At 37.9% G+C, this 19,298-nt stretch overlaps 1 protein-coding gene across 2 annotated transcripts in view; it reads left to right on the plus strand.

Annotated features, from left to right (window-relative positions):
- Nucleotides 1-19,298, plus strand: part of KCNQ5 (potassium voltage-gated channel subfamily Q member 5) — a 576,742-nt gene that overhangs the window by 343,048 nt on the left and 214,396 nt on the right. The gene's annotated exons all lie outside the window — the stretch shown is intronic.

A 19,298-nucleotide genomic window follows, 5' to 3' on the forward strand; every position in this document is an offset into this window, starting at 1 on the left:
AGGTAAAACAATAACATGTATTGATAAGTTGATAAAACTGATGAGACCGGAGGCTCCTGGGGACTTAGTTCTGTATATCCCTATGAGCAATGGCTTGGTATTTACTAATTCAGTGTTTGTAGTGACTTTACAGAACATAACTGCCACTGCAAATAATGAGAGATGGCTGTATCTCCTTCTGTTTTTTTCTTTCCTAGAAGCCATTTTCTCAACATTTCATCGTGAACTATTATGGCCTCATCGGGAATGTGAAGTGTGTCATCTGAGCAGATGTTCTTATTGTTTTCCTATCCACTGACCCACAGCATCAAACAATTTAGAGGAGAAAAGTGGTCCTGTCATCTCCAGAGTTATTATCTATTTTGTTTTTAAATCCAAACTTCCACAATCAAGTTGCTATTAAGGTTTATCTTATCAGCATTTAAATTTTTAGGAAATGCTCATTACTGGGTTAAGCACAAAAAAGTCATATTGCTTGAAAAGTGCTATTTGTAAAACAGAATGGCCCACTTTGTCTATGTGTAAGAGGATCTGCTGCACATTTTTACGTGGAATAATATTGTCCTGGATTTGGACATATGTGGAAGTGCTATTTGTGTTTATGCAGATCAACCTCTTGGTTTTACAGAAGAGAGATGCCAGTCCCAGGGAGGTTAAAGTGCCTGCCCAAGGCCGTGTGCTGGAGCAGAAGGGGAGGTGCTGCCTCCAGTCGAGTTAGAGCACTTCCCACCATCAACCACCATCAGGTCCTGAAGCCCAATACAGAAGATAGCATATATTTTTATTACTTTGAGATATCATCCTGAGCCCAAGAAGAATTTCTTGTTGCTATCTCATAAATATATTACTTTGTTATTCATTAGTTTAGGCAGTTTATGACTAGCAGTCAAATATTCCCAATAAGGTTCGAATCAAAAATGTTATTTTGTTTTTGTATTATAAAAAGAAAAGCAGGCTAGGTGTGGTGGCTCATGCCTGTAATCCCAGAACTTTGGGAGGCCGAGGCGGGCGGATCGCCTGAAGTTAGGAGTTCGAAACTAGCCTGGCCAACATGGTGAAACCCTGTCTCTATTAAAAATACAAAAAAAAAAAAAATAGTTGGGCATGGTGGCAGGCGCCTGTAATCCCAGCTACTCGGGAGGCTGAGGAAGGAGAATCTCTTGAACCCGGGAGGCAGAGGTTGCAGTGAGGCAAGATCACCACACTGCACTTCAGCCTCGGTGACAAGAGTGAAACTCCATCAAAGAAAGAAAGAAAGAAAAAGAGAGAGAGAGAGAAAAGAAAAGCAATATTTTGAAAGGTATCCTCTTAAATTTGTGGTGACCCTCAAATATTTATGCTAAAACTTAACTTTCATTATGGAAATAGAAACATGGGTTCAATTTAAAGTCCATGACTGGATCATGAGTGGGGCAAAGTGAGAGGCATTGTGAGATAGGGCCAAATGCTTCGAGAATTTACTCCATACAGACTGTGTTCAGGAAGCCAGCACTTCCTCTGTGACTCAGTAACTGGCACATGTGGTTGGCAGGGACTACCAACAGCTGATTTCAATAAAAGTTACCCAATTACACCTTGAAGACCTGTTGTTTCTGGAGGGATTTGGAGGAATTAAGGAATGTGGACTGAGTTTTTAAAATATATCTTATAGAAGTCAGAGGAAGATATAGAAGGACAGGGATATACTCAAGATACAATATTTTCTTCTACTGTACTTTTTGTTACATGGAGCAGAATTTTAGCATTGGATCCCTTCAGCTGTGACAAAGGAGAAGGTCCATGGTTATAAAGTTTTCCATTAGACTCTCCTCACACACAGGAAATGAACTTCCATAAATTTAATGATACGACTCTTAGGGTTTTATTTCTCCCATTTTATAACCCTCTTTAGGATAGAAACACATTTCTTGCACTATAAAAATTTTAGTCAGTAAATTTTTCATATTCTCACTGTGATTTCATAATCAGTCTGCACACCCTTCCTATGCAATAACTTTTGATCAGTATAGTGAAATATAATGGTATTATGTAATTTTAAGATGTACATCTTAAAGACAAAAAACATCCCTTTATTTAATTCAAGATAAATAAATCAATGAGGAAAATGTATGGTGAAAAGTTTGGGCATATATTAGTTATCTTTCAATATATTTTTCATTTTTTTCTTTTTATTTCCTTCAACCATATGATGCAATCAACGGATATTTGTTGGGTGCTTTGATGTTTTCAGATATATGCTATGCACTACAAGAGTCTCAAAAAGGAATGAAGAACAAAGTCCCTGCTCTCAAGAATGTAGAGTTTTCCACACAAGGTTCTAAAAACCATTAAGGTCACTTAAGATATCAGTCAGAAGGTGAATAGGATGATGTTCCTGGATGCAAATTTTAGAAATGTGGCATGCTAAAATCTTCCCCTGGAACTTCACCATTCACACCTAAGAAGTTAAAGATGTCTCAGTAGGTTCTCACTATGTTGTCCAGGCAGGTCTCAAACTTCTGGCCTCAAGAGATCCCCATACCTTGGCCTCCCAACATGTGGAGGTTACAGGCATAAGCCACTGAACCTGACCCATTTTCTCCTTCTGAAAACTCTTTTGGATTTTAGGATACCATGTTCTTTGGATTCTTCCCCCCTTACTCTGACCTTCCTTCTTGACCCTCACTGTCTCTTCCTCATTTGCAGGGCCACTTCTCCTTAGCGACCCCAAAACAACCAAGTCTCAAAATTGAACATCTGATATATGTGACAAAGATATGTTTTCATTTATATAAAATGTGAATAGAAACTTACATACACACACACAAACATACAAACACACACACACTCACAGTGTCTCAGAAGTTCTGCAACAAAGAAATACAGTTATTGTCATTGAACCCAGAACTCCCTAAGTGTTTTTGACAGAGCAACTTTTTCTTGAGACAGATCTATAAAAATCTCTTGGGATAGTGGTGTTCTATGGAAAACAGTCTGGGGAATACTGAATTAGAGAACCATGTGAGACATTTTATTATTAACATGCAAACTCAAAGTGCTGAAAGTGTAGAGAAGAGAAATATCATTATGATCTAGACAGGTGAAGAAAAGAATCTCAAAGGAGGATAGATTTTTAAAGAAATAAGTGAAAGAAAAAAACAGAACATGTGATGAGGTGGGGGAAATTCAGATTATATCTCCCAAATTGATGATATTGATTATTTGAAAGAGGAAGGCAAAGGTGTAGACAATGATTATTAGGGACTTTGACTTTCTAAGTTATACATTTCTATATTGTTTATGTACTTGTTTTTACAAAGTGTTACAAATGTTTTATGAAGTGGCTTATTCTTATAATCCAGAGATATTCTCCTAAAACTAACTAAAGTTTATTCATCAGATTAACTAATGATGTGTATAGCTCTTACTTCCACAATTATCCATATATACATATATGCAATATTTACAAACATAGAGATGTACAAATATAATATCTCGGCCAAAAATAATTGAAGCATCAAAGTCAACCTACATTGTAATCTTGGGCAGCACCTGTTGTTTATTCATCTCTCAAGTGTGGCTGACTTCAGGGATGAGAATAAACAATGTGATCTCTTACTAAGCTTCCCTTTGGACTAGTCATCTAATTGGTATGTGATGACTTTATACCTGAAACTAAGGAGTTGAGGAATAAGCTGAAAATAGCCAACTTGGGTTTCCTAAATACAGTTTGGCTTCTGTAAGAACTGTTTGGTTGCTCCTCAATTTCAGTGTATTCATTTTTTAAAGTATATTTATTTTAAAAGTGGCAAATTCAGGTATTACTTAATAATTAAGAAGCATTTATGCCCAAACACAAGATATGTTTACAACCAAATTTGAAAGTAATTGAACTGATAACCCTCTAGACAAAGGAGATGTGTTATAATAAATATTATTGTCAGCTTTCCTTCATCTTAAGATTTTTTGAATCTTGGAAGAAGATATGCATGAACTTTGTGTTGGGTATTTATAAATGTATACACATATATACATAGCAAAATGTAAGCACAACACAGGTATAACATGTAAGGTTAGACCATGTAAACTTGCTGAAATTCAGTTGTTTCTGACCTACAATAATGGCAATTTCATATGGTTGAACCTAATGGTTTGTCTCAGTCATTAGTTAGTGGTGCCTCCTCCCTTAGGTAGAGTTTGCCAATTGTGTTGGGATGGTATTTTCACTCTTGTAACATTCCCAGCTTGTATCAGAATTCCCTTCATCTTGCCTCCTCTACTTTTATATTATTCTATTCCGTCATTTTTCTCCTAGATACGACTGGACAGATTGTTTACTTATAGCAGTCCCTATATGTTAATCCATTTCTTTGGTCAACAAATTCTCAAACATCAGACCTTAAAGTCAAAGAATATCCCTGTGTTGAATTCAGTATCATGTATACAGAATTAGTCAACTATTGTGGCTCTTTCCCTATTATCTATCCCTATTTCTGTTACTGTTGATGTTGTCTGGGAGTATCTAAACACTCCCAGGAATTCAGGTACTTAAGAGGACTGTCTGGATAACAATGTCTGGTTATCTGATGTCAACTTCTGAACCTCTTGGCAGGAGTCCTAAGGCCTGCATAGAAGATTGGCTCTAGGACAAATGCTATCAAGAAAATATTCCCATTGGGTGCAGGTGGCTCATCCCATTAATCCAAATCACTCAGGAGGCTGAGGTGGGAGGATTCCTTGAGGCCAGGAGTTTGAGACCTGCTTGGGCAACATAGCAAGACCCTATCTCTAAAAAAATAAAATAAATTAGCAGGGCATGGTGGTGTGCACTAGAAGTTCCAATTACTCCAGAGGCTGAGGTGAGGGGATCACTTGAGCCCAGGAGTTCAAGACTGCAGTGAGCTGTAATCACACCACTGCACTCTAGCTTGGATGACAGAGCAAGACCCCATCTCTAAAAATATAATAAAAGACAAAAAAGAAACTAGTCCCCCATAATTCAAACATGCTTATTACTATTTTGATTCCTATAGTTTATTCTTCCTTGCCCCTCACTATGATTACAGATCAAAATAACTACCAGCTTCAGTGGATTAAGTATCTAAACCTTGATGTGATTGGCCAATAGTTTGATTACTACCATGTGTGTATTACATATGCACATGTATTCAATGCTGATACAATAATCTGTAAATAGTAAATTGCAATAGTTTTCTATATGCAGTTTCAGTAGTACCAAAGCTAATCACCAGTTGAGAAGAATTTGGCTTTATAAGAGGTAAGCCAAAAGAACAAAGCTGGAGGCATCACGCTACCTAACTTCAAACTATACTACAAGGCTACAGTAACCAAAACAGCATGGTACTGGTACCAAAACAGAGATATAGACTAATGGAACAGAACAGAGCCCTCAGAAATAATACCACACATCTACAACTATCTGATCTTTGACAAACCTGACAAAAACAAGAAATGGGAAAAGGATTCCCTATTTAATAAATGGTGCTGGGAAAACTGGCTAGCCATATGTAGAAAGCTGAAACTGGATCTCTTCCTTACACCTTATATAAAAATTAATTCAAGACAGATTAAAGACTTAAATGTTAGACCTAAAACCATAAAAACCCTAGAAGAAAACCTAGGCAATACCATTCAGGACATAGGCATGGGCAAGGACTTCATGTCTAAAACACCAAAAGCAATGGCAACAAAAGCCAAAATTGACAAATGGGATCTAATTAAACTAAAGAGCTTCTGCACAGCAAAAGAAACTACCATCAGAGTGAACAGGCAACCTACAGAATGGGAGAAAATGTTTGCAATCTACTCATCTGACAAAGGGCTAATATCCAGAATCTACAAAGAACTCAAACAAATTTACAAGAAAAAAACAACCCCATCAACATGTGGGTGAAGGATATGAACAGACACTTCTCAAAAGAAGACATTTATGCAGCCAAAAGACACATGAAAAAGTGCTCATCATCACTGGCCATCAGAGAAATGCAAATCAAAACCACAATGAGATAGCATCTCACACCAGTTAGAATGGCAATCATTAAAAAGTCAGGAAACAACAGGTGCTGGAGAGGATGTGGAAAAACAGGAACACTTTTACACTGTTGGTGGGACTGTAAACTAGTTCAACCATTGTGGAAGACAGTGTGGCAATTCCTCAGGGATCTAGAACTAGAAATACCATTTGACCCAGCCATCCCATTACTGGGTATATACCCAAAGGATTATAAATCATGCTGCTATAAAGACACATGCACACGTATGTTTACTGCGGCACTATTCACAATAGCAAAGACCTGGAACCAACTCAAATGCCCAACAATGATAGACTGAAATGTGGCACATATACACCATGGAATACTTTGCAGCCATAAAAAATGATGAGTTCATGTCCTTTGTAGGGACATAGATGAAGCTGGAAACCATCATTCTCAGCCAACTATCGCAAGGACAAAAAACCAAACATCACATGTTCTCACTCACAGGTGGGAATTGAACAATGAGAACACTTGGACTCAGGAAGGGGGACATCACACACCGGGGCCTGTTGTGGGGTGGGAGGAGAGGGGAGGGATAGCATTAGGAGATATACCTAATGTAAATGACGAGTTAACGGGTGCAGCACACCAACATGGCACATGTATACATATGTAACAAACCTGCACATTGTGCACATATACCCTAGAACTTAAAGTATAATTTAAAAAAAGAGGTGCTAAATATGATCTAGTGAGTTCTGTGGCAGACGTTTTTAAGTAGAAACAGGGACAATATCTTGTTATGGCTTCTTGATGGGGTCAAAGGCTGTATTGCCTTCTAGCTACTGGTAAAGAAATTCTCTAACCCTAACCAACAAGTGCCTCAGCCCCTACCTCTGCAAACTGCAGTCAATCTGAAGGCAGTCTGCCATGCCAGAAAGCCAGTTTTCAGAATCTCCCTTTCAGAAATCTAATATGGAAATAGACAGTCTTGTAAAGACTTGCATTATCTATTTACTAGTGAATAGATGAATATCTACTTGCCATTAAATATAGCAATTAACCAATACAAGTCAACAATCATTGAGCTGCTTCTTTTTTTTTCTTTATTTCTTCTGAAAAAATAAACGGAATACATGTGCAGAACATGCAGTTTTGTTACATAGGTATATGTATGCCATGGTGGTTTGCTGCATCTATTGACCCATCCCCTAAGTTTTCTCCCCTCACCCCCTACCCCCCAACAGGCCCTGGTGTGTGCTGTTCCCCTCTCTGTGTTCATGTGTTCTCAATGTTCAACTCCCACTTATGAGTGAGAACATACGGTGTTTGGTTTTCTGTTCCGGTGTTAGTTTGCTGAGGATGATGGCTTCCAGCTTCATTCATGTCCCTGCAAAGGACATGATCTCATTCATTTTTAAGAGCTGCTTCTTTGTATAAGTGCCTGGTGGTTAACACAAGTGCCTAGTAGGTGTTCAATAAATTGTTCTTCCACTAAATTAAAAAGAGTAAAATAAAGGCCTAATCTCAGGGGCACTATAATCCTCTCATAAGAATACAATGTGTTTGTATAATGTTTTTATTTCATCACCTACATAATCAAATCCCATCTACACACAGCATGTATTAGAATTCATTTTACCAATGAATAAAATTGAAGCTAACAGTACATCAGAGATTTGTCCAACAGTTACAACCTAGGAAGTAGTGAAACTAAACTAAACTCTAGGCCTTCTAATGTGTAATTCAATGATAGTTCTACCAAATCTCCCTGGTTCACTAAATCAAACTGAAAAGGAAACCCTTTTGGTAACAGAGGAAAACCATAGCCACATTCACTGATGTCCCAAATGGGTTGAAAAATGAGTCCCACTTTCTGCAATAAATGGCCCTCAATTAATAATTTATTGGTCATAGGTTACAGGTTATCATAGTCATATCATATTGATAGGCCTATAAATGTTTTATCATTAGTAAAAAGAAAATTTCAAGATTTGGGAGTCATGGGAAATCTTTGCACCTTCCTCTCAATTTACTGTGAACTAAAACTTCTCTAAAAAAACCTAAGTCACTCAAAAGAAAAATATGGGTCAACAATACTTTTTTAGAGATGCCATGGATTTTTTTGTCAAGCATTTTGCAATTTTTTTTTTTTACTCGAGGGAAAGGATTTTGTAGAAATCCTTTGAAAGGCTGAATTATTATGGAAAATAATTTTGAACTTTGAGAACATTAAATTGCTTTGTTTCCCAAAGCTTTGTGGCAAAAAAGAGATGCTCTGGAAAACTTTTCAAGCACTTAGAATTTTACAGTGATGTAAAAGTTGTCTGATACCCATTATGGGTAATAGTACCTGGTTAGTTTTCTATTGCTTTTCTTTGAATTACGGTTTTCCACCAAGCAACATTAAACAGGAAAGACAAAGATCAAACACTCTTCTGATCGACTGATGTTCATTTTATCTAATACAAATGACAAAAAGGAAATAGTAAAGAACAGAAACACTTTTCCTGTCACTTGAAAAATAGTATGGGGAACTTAGTTCTGCCAAAGAAATTACGAAATATGTGACATCTCTATCTGCCTTTATTTTTCCTTTGGTTATTTTTGTATTTAAAGAGACAAAAACATTCAACAGTATACATAAACTTTTCCCACGTTTTAAATTTATTTTTGAATGATAACCTTTAAATTCACAATAAGTTCTGACATAAAAGTACATTTATGATGGGCCCTTTATCATGAGTACCTGAGTAGGAGGAGACATACACTGAAAACTTTGCTGGGGGAGAATTAACATTGTCTTGCCAGATGAGAGTGGAAATCACATTTTAGCCCTTTGTAATACTCTAAACCGAGGGTTAGTAACCTATGGACCAAATCCAGCTTTCCACTTGTTTTTGTAAATAAAGTTTTATTAGAACATAATTACACCTATTCATTTACAGTTTGTAGCTGCTTTTGCACTACAACTGCAGTGCTGAGTAGCTCCTAGGAGACCATATGGCTCACAAAATCTAAAATATTTACTATCTGGTCCTTTACAGAAAAAGTTTGTCCACCCCTGCTATAAATCTTTCTCTCTTCCCTTCCTCTCCTACAGATGGCAATAACTAGTGGCAAAAAAAAAAAAAAAAAGGCCTAGACTCTCTTATGGCAAGAAGTGGAAAATAACGCATTTTTTTCTGGATTGTGCAGGTGATACTTCTGGGTCCCTGCCAGCCTCGTGCATTTTCAAGGGCCTAGGAATCAGAAACCATTTCTGACTCTTTGACAGCATAGCCCTCCTCCCACTACTCTCTAAATAGAAGCATTGACATCAGAGTATCCTAAAACAACTGAATATGGGACATGTTTATTTAGTGCATCCCTGTCAGCTTACTAATTAGAAAACTGAGTTATGTTTCTCTTTTAAAAAATAGGACAGGTGCCCATGAAAACTGAAAATTTAGGCCAAACTATCTATGTTAATAACACTTTCTACTTTTTTTTTTTTTTTAGATGGAGTCTTGCTCTGTCGTCCAGGCTGGAGTGCAGTGGCACGATCTCAGCTCACTGCAACCTCCGCCTCCCGGGTTCAAGCAATTCTCCTGCCTCAGCCTCCCAAGTAGCTGGGACTACAGGTGCACAGCACACCCGGCTAATTTTTTGTATTTTAATAGAGACAGGGTTTCACTGTATTGCCCAGGCTGGTCTCAAACTCCTGAGTTCAGGCAATCTACTCGCCTCGGCCTCCCAAAGTGCTAGGATTACAGGCGTGAACCACCACTCCCGACCCTAACACTTTCTACTTTTACATCTCCCAGCACCATTTAATATGTTTTAGTTTCAACTATGCACCTAAAACAGTAATAACAAAATTTAAGTAAACATCTCTAGAACTTTCAGTGAAGGATAAAATAGTTAGGTAAAGCCACATTTTTGTCTTTCTTTTTATCCTCCTAATGTGTTTCTATCTACATAAAATCATCAACTTCAATTTTTTTTTTGGTCACAAAAAAAAGCTTGATGCTTATATATATAGCAGCAGCAAGAAAAAAAACATACCTTTTTTCTTTACTTACCAGACCCCAGAGGAGTGACTACAGCTTTAAAGCTGACTGTGAATATATTTTTGGAGAGAGGAAGTTTGTGTTGTCTAGTGTCCATCGCTTGCCAACTTTTCTGATCTATAAAATACTTCAGTGACTTCACACACTGATGCTGGCTTTCAGCTTTCTTTTAGCTCTGGTCACCAAGAGCAACAAGTGCCATTGTAGGTCAATCCCTAGAGAAACATCTATCTTCTCTATTCCTTGGGCAGGTACTTTCATGTGTAGTAGTTTCAGAGTTTATGGTTATTACTCTCTGGAGACCATCTGTCTGCTGGGTTTATTTTTTCCTGATGTTGTACCACATCATAAAGTCTACTGCCAAGAGTACTTTACTCAAGAAGATTTTGTTTTCTGCTGTTTTAGTCACTTCACTGCTTTATTTCTGTAAGCCAAATCGAGTGGAGAAAATCAGTAGCAATTCCCCACTCCATGGCCCTGTAGCATAACCTGGCTCAGTTTGGTTGCAAGCTCTTATGACTGCTTTAAAACATTCTCCTCACACAATAAGTGATGGGTCCTCTTGTATATACGTGTAACAAAGAGCTGCACTGAGATTTTCCATGAAATGTGAATGCGCTCAGAAAGCCTTTCCAAGTTTTTTAAAACAAGTGAATTATGTAGGTCTAATCAGTTGAAAGTAACCAAATTCATAATTGATTTTTATTAGCAAATATAGTACTTTGAAATAGCTTTTTATGCTGCGTGACCCAAGGTTAACAAAAAAATAGCTTTTTGTTTCCAGGGAAAAATAAGTTTAAGCTTATTTTTATCCTTTCTTACTTTAGTTCCCAATAATCATACTTAAATAAATGTACTCCAGAGTTTCTATTTTTCATTTTCAGATAATGTAATGGTTATTATCATATAGTCATAGAAAATTGCAATGGTTAAGTCATTATTTGCCTAATAAATTTACAACCTTTTTACAGAAAAATGATTCCGGCCAGACAAATGTTGTCAAACACCTTTTAATGTGTTTTCAACCTTTGTCATAGCTCACTTTCTTGCATAAACAGAGCCTTCCAAACAAAGCATGGAAAATTTAAACCACATAGATTCGTATTATCAAAACTATTACACCGGATTATTTTCCATAGTGTCAGCATTGACATTAATTTCTTGAGAAGATAACTTTAAAAGGAACACTCACATAGATTTTACAATGTCTCTTCCTCACCCTTACAAATAACTTTTATTCCATTCATGGCTATAATTAGCACTTCCTGTAAGGCAGCCCTTTTCTCGGTTGTGGATGGGCACACTGTGAATTCATTAGCATGGTAGCCAGGTCAGCAGAGTCATTAGTGGTCATTTTAATGATGACTTGGAAACCCTGCCTGGTCAATTTAAGTGAGGCTCATTCCCATGTACTGACTGCAGCCAAGCAGCTTCACAATATTACCCATTTATTTAGGCAGCTTCAAATAGTTTCCCAGGAACTGGAGTAACAAGAGGCTGAATGCAGAGGTCTGTGTGTCAAGAAGTTTCCATGACTAGTGAACCCTGAGCACTTCTCTGTACACATTCAAACCCAACTCTTACATTCATTCTTCAAATGGGTTTGCTTAGACCAAGCCAGATTACTTGAGCACCTTAAATTTTGCTGGGTATTGTTTCATGTTTTACATTTATAAGCGTTTTGCATTTTAAGCAGGGATTTTATATAATAAACCAATATAATTCATTGTCATCATTGTTATCCATGTTAGCGAAAACTTGTAAAATTATGTAGCAATTATGTGTCAACTGGCATTTTTAACTCTCTTTGGTATTTATTTATTTATTATGTTAAAACACAGATTCTCATTTTGAGGCTATCTCATTTTATTCTCAAAACAATACTAGAGGAGAAGTAGTGAGGATGTGGAAAGGAGGCCATGTACCTGGGACACAAAGAGTATGAGCTTGGGGATCAGCTGACATCTGACTTGCAGACTGTGGCTGCAGGCAGGGGAAGTAGCACACAAAAGCATCAAGTTTCATTATTATATCATGTTATTATGTTACAGCATGATATTGTGCAGGAAACAGAAACCAGCCGGACCTGCCTAGAAGGTCTATCTGGAGAAATGGAAGAATTAATGTTCTTGTGAGGATCTTAAAAGCCAGATGAATGAGTCTGGATGTGATAGCAAGGGAAAGGAACCATAAGTTTTAAAACAAGGAATTGGCATGATAAAAGCAGTTCCATAGAAAGCAGGGGCCGGAAGACCTATGCAGGCTGAATTCCAAATGCACCATTGCTTTGGCTTGATGACTTTAGGGGTTTGGGGGTTTTACTTACAAATTCAATAAATGTCACCTTTTCAGTGAGAAAGACCTTCCCTGACCACTCTGTCCATACGTTCAACTCTCCTCGCTTCTGCATCCTATCCTCTTTCTCTGCTGTTTTTTTCTCCTTAGCAGTTATCACTTTCAAACACAGTATGCATTTTATGTAATAATACGTTGTTTATGGCCCATCTTTCCCGCTATAATGTAAGTTCTGTAAGGGCAGTGATTTTTGTCTATTTATTCACTATTATACCTTCATCACCTAGAACACTGCCTGGCACACAGTAGCCCCTGAATACTACATGTTGAATGCGTCAATGAATTGATTAGTACCTGTACCAAGTCCTATTCTTGATACTAGAAATAAAGTAGTTAATAAGATACACAAGTTTTCTGCTCTCATGGAGGATACATTTTAGTAAAGGATACCAAAATAAACAGAGTTGTAATTCCAAGTGGTGCTGTTTGCTCAGAGGAAAATATAACAGAGTTAACAAGAATATCAAATATCAAATAAATGCTCTCCTGTTGCACACATTGAATATATAACAGTCGAAAAGGCTGTTTTTGTTTCCAGTTTTGAATTCATTATTCCTGAACAATCTACACTGGTTTTTTATCGCAGTTATTTTTCCTGGAAAAGACACAGAAACAGCTTGCAAAAGCAAGAACCTGACTGTGATAGATTTCTAAATTGTAGATCTTATTCCATTCAGCAAGATCATTCCCAGTCATTCCATTCAGCCATGAACTGCATGTCCCATCTACTATGATGGAAAACATCCTTTTCAACTGCTATCAAGAAGCAGAGCCTTTTTATTTATTTTGACAGGCCAATATCTATTTGGTTCTTTCCACACTGAATGAGTATCTTCAAGAAACTCAGACTTCTGATAGGGACTCAGTGATGAGACAACAATTAAGAAGAATCTGGACTTTCCCATTCCAAAGCCTCTTCTCAAGGCAGTTGTGATCCTTTTAAAAAACACAGACTGAAGTAAGTGGACAGAATAAGTACATAGATAAAGAAACACAGAAGTTAGGAACACAATTTTTTTATTATACTTTGAGTTCTAGGGTACATGTGCACAACGTGCAGGTTTGTTACATATGTATACATGTGCTGTGTTGGTTTGCTGCACCCATTAACTCGTCATTTACATTACATATTTCTCCTAATGCTATCCCTCCCCCATCCCCTGACCCCACAACAGGCCCCAGTGTGTGATGTTCCCCTTCCTGTGTCCAAGTGTTCTCATTGTTCAGTTCCCGCCTATGAGTGAGAACATGCAGTGTTTGGTTTTCTGTCCTTGTGATAGTTTGCTCAGAATGATGGTTTCCAGCTTCATCCATGTCCCTACAAAGGATATGAACTCATCCTTTTTTATGGCAGCATAGTATTCCATGGTGTATATGTGCCACATTTTCTTAATCCAGTCTATCATTGATGAATATTTGGGTTGGTTCCAAGTCTTCGCTATTGTGAATAGTGCCGCAGTAAACATACGTGTGTATGTATCTTTATAGTAGCATGATTATAATCCTTTGGGTATATACCCAGTAATGGGAATGCTGGGTGAAATGGTATTTCTAGTTCTAGATCCTTGTGGAATCGCCACACTGTCTTCCACAATGGTTGAACTAATTTACTCCCACCAACAGTGTAAAAGTATTCCTATTTCTCCACATCCTCTCCAGCATCTGTTGTTTCCTGACTTTTTAATGATCTCCATTCTAACTGGTGTGAGATGGTATCTCATTGTGGTTTTGATTTGCATTTCTTTGATGACCAGTGATGATGAGCATTTTTTCATGTGTCTGTTGGCTGCATAAATATCTTCTTTTGAGAAGTGTCTGTTCATATCCTTTGCCCACTTCTTGATGGGGTTGTTTGATTTTTTTCTTGTAAATTTGTTTAAGTTCTTTGTAGACTCTGGATATTAGCCCTTTGTTAGATGGGTAGATTGCAAAAATTTTCTCCCATTCTGTAGGTTGCCTGTTCACTCTGATGGTAGTTTCTTTTGCCATGCAGAAGCTCTTAGTTTAATTAGATTCCATTTGTCAATTTTGGCTTCTGTTGCCATTGCTTTTGATGTTTTAGACATGAAGTCCTCGCCTGTGCCTACGTCCTGAATGGTATTGCCTAGGTTTTCTTCTAGGGTTTTTATGGTTTTAGGTCTAACATTTAAGTCTTTGATCCATCTTGAATTAATTTTTGTATAAGGTGTAAGGAAGGGATCCAGTTTCAGCTTTCTACATATGGCTAGCCAGTTTTCCCAGCACCATTTATTAAATAGGGAATTCTTTCCCCATTTCTTCTTTTTGTCAGGTTTGCCAAAGCTCAGATGGTTGTAGATGTGTGATGTTATTTCTGAGGCCTCTGTTCTGTTCCATTAGTCTATATCTCTGTTTTGTTACCAGTACCATGCTGTTTTGGTTACTGTAGCCTTGTAGTATAGTTTCAAGTCAGGTAGCATCATGCCTCCAGCTTTATTCTTTTTGCTTAGGATTGACTTGGCAATGTGGGCTCTTTTTTTGGTTCCATATGAACTTTAAAGTAGTTTTTTCCAATTCTCTAAAGAAAGTCACTGGTAGCTTAATGGGGATGGCATTGAATCTATAAATTACCTTGGGCGGTATGGCCATTTTCACAATATTGATTCTTCCTATCCATGAGCATGGAATGTTCTTCCATTTGTTTGTGTCCTCTTTTATTTCATTGAGCAGTGGTTTGTACTTCTCCTTGAAAAGGTCGTTCACATCCTTGTAAGTTGGATTCCTAGGTATTTCATTCTCTTTGTAGCAATTTTGAATGGGAGTTCACTCATGATTTGGCTCTGTTTGTCTGTTATTGGTGTATAGGAATGCTTGTGATTTTTGCACATGGATTTGTATCCTGAGACTTTGCTGAACTTGCTTATTAGCTTAAGGAGATTTTGGGCTGAGAGGGTGGGGTTTTCTAAATATACAATCATGTCATCTGCAAACAGCGACAATTTGACTTCCTCTTTTCCTAATTGAATACCCTTTATTGCTTTCTCTTGCCTGATTGCCCTGGCCAGAACTTCCAACACTATGTTCAATAGGAGTGGTGAGAGAGGGCATCCCTGTCTTATGCCAGTTTTCAAAGGGAATGCTTCCAGTTTTTGCCCATTCAGTATGATATTGGTTGTGGGTTTGTCATAAATAGCTCTTATTATTTTGAGATACGTTCCATCAATGCCTAGTTTATTGAGAGGGCTGTTGAATTTTGTCAAAGGCCTTTTCTGCATCTGTTGAGATAATCAAGTGGTTTTTGTCTTTGATTCTGTTTATGTGATGGATTACATTTATTGATTTGCATATGTTGAACCAGCCTTGCATCCTAGGGATGAAGCCAACTTGGTCTTGGTGGATAAGCTTTTTGTTTTTTGTTTTTTGTTTTTTTTTACCTTTTTTTCTCTTTCTTTTTTTTTTTTTAATTATACTTTAAGTTTTAGGGTACATGTGCACATTGTGCAGGTTAGTTACATATGTATACATTTGCCATGCTGGTGCGCTGCACCCACTAACTCATCATCTAGCATTAGGTATATCTCCCAATGCTATCCCTCCCCCCTCCCCCCTCCCCACCACAGTCCCCAGAGTATGATATTCCCCTTCCTGTGTCCATGTGATCTCATTGTTCAATTCCCACCTATGAGTGAGAATATGCGGTGTTTGGTTTTTTGTTCTTGCGATAGTTTACTGAGAATGATAAGCTTTTTGATGTGCTGCTGATTTGGTTTGCCAGTATTTTATTGAGGATTTTCTCATCGATATTCATCGGGATATTGGTCTAAAATTCTCTTTTTTTGTTGTGTCTCTGCCAGGCTTTGGTATCAGGATGATGCTGGCCTCATAAAATGAGTTAGGGAGGATTCCCTCTTTTTCTATTGATTGGAATAGTTTCAGAAGAAATGGTACCAGCTCCTCTTTGTACCGCTGGTAGAATTCAGCTGTGAATCCTTCTGGTCCTGGACTTTTTTTGGTTGGTAGGCTATTAATTATTGCCTCAATTTCAGAGCCTGTTATTGGTCTATTCAGGGATTCAACTTCTTCCTGGTTTAGTCTTGGGAGGGTGTATATGTATAGGAATTTATCTATTTCTTCTAGATTTTTTAGTTTATTTGCAGAGAGGTGTTTATAGTATTCTCTGATGGTAGTTTGTATTTCTGTGGGATCGGTGGTGATATCCCCTTTATCATTTTTTATTGCATCTATTTGATTCTTCTCTCTTCTCTTCTTTATTAGTCTTGCTAGTGGTCTATTCATTTTGTTGATCTTTTCAAAAAGCCAGCTCCTGGATTCACTGATTTTTTTGAAGGGTTTTTTGGGTCTCTAACTCCTTCAGTTCTGCTCTGATCTTAGTTATTCCTTGCCTTCTGCTAGCTTTTGAATGTGTTTGCTCTTGCTTCTCTACTTCTTTTAATTGTGATGTTAAGGTGTTGATTTTAGATCTTTCCTGCTTTCTCTTGTGGGCATTTAGTGCTATAAATTTCCCTCTACACACTGCTTTAAATGTGTCCCAGAGATTCTGGTTGTGTCTTTGTTCTCATTGCTTTCAAAGAACATCTTTATTTCTGCCTTCATTTCATTATTTACCCAGTAGTCGTTCAGGAGCAGGTTGTTCAGTTTCCACACAGTCATGCGATTTTGAGTGAGTTTCTTATTCCTGAGTTCTAATTTGATTGCACTGTGGTCTGAGAGACAGTTTGTTGTGATTTCTGTCCTTTTACATTTGCAGAGGAGTGCTTTACTTCCAACTCTGTGGTCAATTTTGGAATAAGTGTGATGTGGTGCTGAGAAGAATGTATATTCTGTTGATTTGGGGTGGAAAGTTCTGTAGATGTCTATTAGGTCTGCTTGGTGCAGAGCTGAGTTCAAGTCTTGTATATTCTTGTTAACCTTCTGTCTCATTGATCTGTCTAATATTGACAGTGGGATGTTAAAGTCTCCCATTATTATTGTGTGGGAGTCTAAGTCTCTTTGTAAGTCTCTAAGGACTTGCTTTATGAATCTGGGTGCTCCTGTATTGGGTACATATATATTTAGGACAGTTAGCTCTTCTTGTTGAATTGATCCCTTTACCATTATGTAATGGCCTTGTGTTCTTTGTCTCTTTTGATCTTTGTTGGTTTAAAGTCTGTTTTATCAGAGAGTAGGATTGCAACCCCTGCTTTTTTTTTTTTTTTTTTTTTTTTTTTTTGCTTTCCATTTGCTTTGTAGATCTTCCTCCATCTCTTTATCTTGAGCCTATGTGTGTCTCTGCATGTGAGATGGGTCTCCTGAATACAGCACACTGATGGGTCTTGACTCTTTATCCAATTTGCCAGTCTGTGTCTTTTAAATGGGGCATTTATCCCATTTACATTTAAGGTTAATATTGTTATGTGTGAATTTGATCCTGTCATTATGATGTTAGCTGGTTATTTTGCCCATTAGTTGATGCAGTTTCTTCCTAGCATCAATGGTCTTTACAATTTGACATGTTTTTGCAGTGTCTGGTACCGGTTGTTGCTTTCCATGTTTAGTGCTTCCTTTAGGAGCTCTTGTCAGGCAGGCCTGGTGGTAACAAAATCTCTCAGCATTTGTTTGTCTGTAAAGGATTTTATTTCTCCTTCACTTATGAAGCTTGGTTTGGCTGGATATGAAATTCTGGGTTGAAAATTCTTTTCTTTAAGAAGATTGAATATTTGCCCCCACTCTCTTCTGGCTTGTTGAGTTTCTGCCGAGAGATCCGCTGTTAGTCTGATGGGCTTCCCTTTGTGGGTAACCCGACCTTTCTCTCTGGCTGCCCTTAATATTTTTTCCTTCATTTCAACCTTGGTGAATCTGACAATTGTGTGTCTTGGGGTTGTTCTTCTCAAGGAATATCTTTGTGGTGTTCTCTGTATTTCCTGAGTTTGAATGTTGGCCTGCCTTGCTAGGTTGGGGAAGTTCTCCTGGATAATATCCTGAAGAGTGTTTTCCAACTTGGTTCCATTTGCCCTGTCACTTTCAGGTACACCAATCAAATGTAGATTTTGTCTTTTCACATAGTCTCACATTTCTTGGAGGCTTTGTTCATTTCTTTTTACTCTTTTTTCTCTAAACTTCTCGTCTCACTTCATTTCATTAATTTGATCTTCAATCACTGATAACCTTTCTTCCACTTGATCGATAAGGCTGTTGAAGCTTGTGCATGTATCACGTAGTTCTCATGCCATGGTTTTCAGCTCCATCAGGTCATTTAAGGTCTTCTCTACACTGTTTATTCTAGTTAACCATTCATCTAATCTTTTTTCAAGGTTTTTAGCTTCCTTGTGATGGGCTCGAACATCCTCCTTTAGCTCGGAGAATTTTGTTATTACCAACCTTCTGAAGCCTACTTCTGCCAACTTGTCAAAGTCATCCTCTGTCCAGTTTTGTTCCATTGCTGGTGAGGCGCTGCGATCCTTTGGAGGAGAAGAGGCACTCTGCTTTTTAGAATTTTCAGCTTTTCTGTTCTTGTTTCTCCCCATCTTTGTGGTTTTATCTACCTTTGGTCTTTGATGATGGTGATCTACAGATGGGGTTTTGGTGTGGATGTCCTTTTTGTGGATGTTCATGCTATTCCTTTATGTTTGTTAATTTTCCTTCTAACAGTCAGGTCCCTCAGCTGCAGATCTATTGGAGTTTGCTGGCGGTCCACTCCAGACCCTGTTTTCCTGGGTGTCACCAGTGGAGGCTGCAGAACAGCAAATATTGCAGACTAGCAAATATTGCTGCCTGACCCTTCCTCTGGAAGCTTCGTCCCAGAGGGGCATCTGGCTGTATGAGGTGTCAGTCAGTCCCTACTGGGACCTATCTCCCAGTTAGGCTACATGGGGGTCAGGGACCCACTTGAGGAGGCAGTGTGTCCATTCTCAGATCTCGAACACCATGCTGGGAGAACCACTGCTCTCTTCAGAGCTGT

This window comes from Pan paniscus, chromosome 5, assembly GCF_029289425.2.
Source record: "Pan paniscus chromosome 5, NHGRI_mPanPan1-v2.0_pri, whole genome shotgun sequence".
Classification (NCBI taxonomy): domain Eukaryota; kingdom Metazoa; phylum Chordata; class Mammalia; order Primates; family Hominidae; genus Pan; species Pan paniscus.